This window comes from Bufo bufo, chromosome 2 (assembly GCF_905171765.1).
Source record: "Bufo bufo chromosome 2, aBufBuf1.1, whole genome shotgun sequence".
Taxonomy (NCBI): domain Eukaryota; kingdom Metazoa; phylum Chordata; class Amphibia; order Anura; family Bufonidae; genus Bufo; species Bufo bufo.
In genome coordinates, this window is record NC_053390.1 from 838,427,936 (window position 1) to 838,433,935 (window position 6,000).

A 6,000-nucleotide genomic window follows, 5' to 3' on the forward strand; every position below is an offset into this window, starting at 1 on the left:
CAGGGTCACCTGGATCCAGAAAACAGAAAATCATAAATACATAAACAGCACTTATCTTGCAGACGACTGGGGACTGTGGACTGGGAACTAGGAACAGCATGCACACACACTCCAGGAAGTTGTATAAGCCGCACACTACTGCATTCTGGGGAGGAACTTAAAGGGCAGCAATCAGTCCAACAGCATGACAGCTGAGATAGACTAACGAGATGAGGAACTTAACCAAACAAAGAAACTCAAGGAGGAGGATCTGGAAAGCTCCTGTCAGAGCTTCTCAACTGTCTGGTTGTGACAGTACCCCTCCCTCTACGAGTGGACTCCGGACACTCAGGGCCCACCTTCTCAGGATGGGACCTATGGAAAGCCCTGATGAGACGAGTGGCCTTAATGTCCGTCACTGGGACCCACATCCTCTCCTCAGGACCATAACCCTCCCAATGAACGAGGTACTGGAGGGAACCGCGGACAAGACGAGAATCCACAATCCTAGAGACCTGAAATTCAAGATTTCCATCAACCATAATCGGAGGAGGAGGCAAAGGCGAGGGTACAATAGGTTGAACATAAGGTTTCAATAAGGACTTATGAAAAACATTATGGATCTTCCAAGTCTGAGGAAGATCAAGACGGTAGGCAACAGGATTGATGACAGACAGGATCTTGTAAGGCCCAATAAACCTAGGACCCAACTTCCAGGAGGGAACCTTCAATTTGATATTCTTGGTAGAGAACCACACCAGATCACCAACATTCAGGTCCGGACCAGGCACACGTCTCTTATCTGCCACACGCTTATATCTCTCACTCATGCTCTTTAGATTATCCTGAATCTTTTGCCAAATAGATGACAAAGACGAGGAGAATCTGTCCTCATCAGGTAAACCAGAAGACCCCTCTCCCGAGAAAGTCCCAAACTGCGGATGAAACCCATATGCACCAAAAAATGGTGACTTATCAGAGGACTCCTGACGACGGTTATTTAAAGCAAACTCAGCAAGGGACAAAAAAGAACACCAATCCTCCTGATTCTCCGCCACAAAACAGCGCAGATATGTCTCCAGATTCTGATTGACGCGCTCTGTCTGGCCATTCGACTGCGGGTGGAAAGCAGAAGAGAACGACAACCGAACCCCCAAGCGAGAACAGAAAGCCTTCCAGAATCTGGAAACAAACTGCGTGCCCCTATCAGAGACTATGTCTGAAGGAATACCATGCAATTTGACAATGTGGTCAATAAATGCCTGCGCTAGCGTCTTAGCATTGGGCAAACCAGGAAAAGGGATGAAATGCACCATCTTGTTAAAACGGTCCACCACCACCAGAATCACAGTCTTCCCCGAGGAACGAGGCAAGTCCGTTATGAAGTCCATGGACAGATGTGTCCAAGGACGGGAAGGAATGGGTAAGGGAAGGAGAGGACCTGATGGCCGTGAATGAGGGACTTTGGCACGAGCGCAAGTCTCGCAAGCTGCCACAAAACCCTCAACCGACTTACGAAGCGCAGGCCACCAGAATCTTCGAGTGATGAGATCCAGTGTGGCTCTTGCCCCCGGGTGCCTAGCAAGGACCGTATCGTGGTATTCCTTAAAAATCTTGTGTCTCAAAGCGAGAGGCACAAACAACCTCCCAGGAGGACAAAGATCAGGAGCCTCTGACTGGGCTGCCTGCACCTCTGCCTCCAATTCAGGAAAAAGAGCAGAGACCACCACACCTTCAGCCAAAATGGGACCCGGGTCTTCAAAATTCCCACCTCCCGGAAAACAACGTGACAGGGCATCTGCCTTCACATTCTTAACCCCAGGGCGGAACGTGACAACAAAATTAAACCTTGAAAAGAACAAAGACCATCTGGCCTGTCTCGGGTTCAGACGCTTGGCTGACTCCAAGTAGGCCAGATTTTTATGGTCAGTAAACACGGTAATAGGGTGTCTGGCTCCCTCTAGCCAATGGCGCCATTCCTCAAAAGCCAACTTGATGGCCAACAATTCCCTATCTCCCACATCATAATTTCTCTCTGCGGAGGAGAGTTTCTTCGAGAAAAAGGCACATAGTTGCCATTTGGCAGGAGAGGAACCCTGAGACAGGACCGCACCCACCCCTACCTCAGAAGCATCAACCTCAACTATGAAGGGTAACGAAATATCAGGTTGTACCAGGATGGGAGCGGAAGCAAAACTCTCCTTGATATTAGAAAAGGCCTTACGCGCCTCTACCGACCAGGAAGAAAAATCTACCCCCTTTCTGGTCATATCAGTGAGTGGTTTAACAACAGAGGAATAATTCAAAATAAATTTCCTGTAATAATTGGCAAAGCCCAAAAAACGCATCAGCGCCTTCTGATTCTCAGGAAGCTCCCACTCAAGCACAGCGCGGACCTTCTCGGGGTCCATGCGAAAACCAGAAGCGGAGAGAAGAAACCCCAGAAATTGAATTTCTGGAACCGCAAACACACATTTTTCCAGTTTCGCGTATAATTTATTCTCCCGCAGGATGAGCAAGACCTGACGTAAATGTTCCTTATGAGTCTTGAAATCAGGAGAAAAAATCAAAATGTCATCCAAATACACTAATACAAATTTTCCCATTAAATGATAAAAAATGCTGTTCACGAAATGCTGAAAAACGGCTGGGGCATTCATCAAAAGGCATAACCAAATTCTCAAAATGGCCCTCAGGGGTATTGAAAGCCGTCTTCCATTCGTCTCCTTCTCTGACCCTGACCAGGTTGTATGCCCCTCTTAGGTCTAATTTGGAAAAGACTTTAGCCCCAACAACCTGGTTAAACAGGTCCAGGATTAGAGGAAGCGGATAAGGGTCACGAATAGTGATACTGTTCAGCTCCCTGAAATCCAGACAAGGTCTTAAAGAACCATCTTTTTTCTTAACAAAGAAAAAACCAGCGGCAACAGGTGACTTCGAGGGTCGTATGAGTCCTTTTCTCAGACTCTCAGAGATATAAGCACGCATAGCGACCCTCTCAGGTTGGGAAAGATTGTATAAACGAGATTTAGGCAACTTGGCGCCTGGGATGAGATTAATAGGGCAATCGTACTCCCTGTGCGGGGGCAAATCCTGAACTCCACTCTCAGAGAAGACATCCGAAAATTCAGAGAGGAAAGGTGGTACAGTCTTAGTAGAAACCTCAGAAACAGATGTCATGAGGCAATTCTCTCTGCAAAAGTCACTCCAACCATTTATTTGCCTCGCTTGCCAATCAATGGTGGGGTTATGTTTAGTGAGCCAGGGTAGTCCCAACACTAGAGGAGTAGGCAAACCGCTAAGGACGAAACATGACACATCCTCAACATGAGCGTCACTCACAATTAAACGGATATTGTGAACTATGCCCTTTAATGATTTCTGAGAAAGTGGAGCGGAATCAATAGCAAAAACAGGAATATCCTTTCCCAAAGTGCATACCTGGAAACCATGAGTTATTGCAAATTGATTATCAATGAGATTGACAGCTGCTCCACTATCCACAAAAATCTCACAAAAAATGCTTTTGCTCTCTAGCGCCACCCTAGCAGGCAGGACAAAACGGGAACTACAAGCAAACGGAAAACCTTCAATTTCCGCCTCAACCCTGCCAATAGTAACAGACGGAACATTTTTAAAAGATTTTTTCCTTTTTGTTTCTTTATTACTCCCAGAAAACTGCCTGAATCTCCTAGAGGGACAAACATTTGCCAAATGATTTATACCTCCACAACAAAAACAAACCCTCCCATGCGGGCTGAATCTTCTATTGTCAGAGGCAATCAACCCCAGCTGCATGGGCTCCTGCTCAGAAGGGGCTGACAGCGACTGAGACCCCTGCGCACAGAAAGAGACCGCTGCACTGTCCCGGGACTGAGTATGACAGGAAGGAGAGATCTCTCCTCTCTCTCTAAGACGCCTGTCAATACGAACGGCCTGAGACATAGCAGAATCCAAGGAGGTAGGTCTCTCATGAAAGGCAAATGCATCTTTCAATCCCTCTGAAAGACCATGGCAAAATTGACTTCGGAGTGCAGCATCATTCCAACCAGTATCAGCTGCCCATCTCCGAAATTCTGAGCAGTATATCTCTGCGGATTGTTTACCCTGGCATAACAGACGTAGTCTAGACTCAGCCAGAGCAATACGATCCGGATCATCATATATCTGACCCAGGGCTAAAAAGAATTCATCCACTGAGCGGAGGGGCCGTGCCCCCTCCGGTAGCGAAAAGGCCCAAGACTGAGCGTTACCCCTGAGCAGCGATACAATGATCCCCACCCTCCGTTCTTCATCACCAGAGGAATGGGGAAGAAGGCGAAAATGGAGTTTGCAAGCCTCTTTAAAACGCACAAAATTCTCACTACCCCCAGAGAACGTATCCGGGAGCGAGATCTTAGGCTCAGAACAAACTCCATGAACGCAAGCTGAACCGGTCACTTGAAACTGAGAAAAAATCCTACGGAGATCAGCTACCTCCAATGAAAGACCCTGGAGGCGTTCAGCCAAAAGTGAAACCGGATCCATGCTTGAGACGGTTTTGGCGGCTTATAATGTCACGGATGGTGTACAGGAAACAAGACAATACAATATAAACAATGACTCACTGGATCCACAACTAAGGAACAAAAGGGAGACCCCTGCATGAGACCTGCCGCTCTCCCTTATTGCTCAGCCTATGTGACCACCCCAAAGGTGGATGGGCGCATATCCACGTACCTCAACTATCTTACACCTGAAGACCCTACAATAGTGAGGGGACACGACCACCGGCTCCCTACACAGACACGGAGGGAGTCAGGGTCACCTGGATCCAGAAAACAGAAAATCATAAATACATAAACAGCACTTATCTTGCAGACGACTGGGGACTGGGAACTGGGAACTAGGAACAGCATGCACACACACTCCAGGAAGTTGTATAAGCCGCACACTACTGCATTCTGGGGAGGAACTTAAAGGGCAGCAATCAGTCCAACTGCATGACAGCTGAGATAGGCTAACGAGATGAGGAACTTAACCAAACAAAGAAACTCAAGGAGGAGGATCTGGAAAGCTCCTGTCAGAGCTTCTCAACTGTCTGGTTGTGACAGCCAGGAAGGGGTAAATTCACTTTTTTCAGATTTCAGAAAAAATATAAATAAAAAGTTAAATATATAAATAAAAAATTAATAACAATGTAAAAAATAATAAAAAATGTAATAAAGAATAGTATAAATATAGAGAACAGTAATAGCATAGCATGCTTCTTTTTCCAACATACACAAACTTTTCCATAGTACCAACCACAAAGAGGTGCTATATAAGACATATCTCAGGTGGTATCATACACCAAGCAAGTTACATTTGATATTTCCTGATACATCTGATAGATGCTGGAGACAATGCGGAGCCAAGGGCACGCTTATACATACACTTTGGGAATGTACCACTATACGGCCACTTTGGAAAGCGGCGGAAATTGTCTTAAACTCTATCTTGAACATACGTCTTACATTAACACCACAACTGGCTCTGTTATTACTAGGACTTGAAGATCTTCCGAACGACTTCAGGTCAATAGTGGCTCATGTAGCTATGGCTACGCAACTAGTGATAACGAGACACTGGAAGTCAAAAGATACCCCACATATAAAAGAAGTATGGCAAGCTGTAAATACCACCTGTTCATTTGAACAGACAATTGCAAGGATACAGGACAAAACTCCCACATTTCATTATAGGTGGGACAGATGGTTAAACAGTAATTATTATCCCTCTCAAACTTGAGAGATATTCCTGCATAGTTTTGATGTGTTAGTTATGTTATTTGTTTGTTTTTCTGTTTTCATATCCTTAGGTTATATACTATTTTTATAGGAAGAATGTTTACTGATAATCAATACTTCTTGGTTACAATCGTTTCTTCACAATACAAGCTGTTATACAAATCGCTTATAATATGTTTCTCTTTTGACATTGTGAAAAATTTTATGTTTATTTCTTCATATCTTCCACGCGACTTAGAAAGCAATTTCTGTT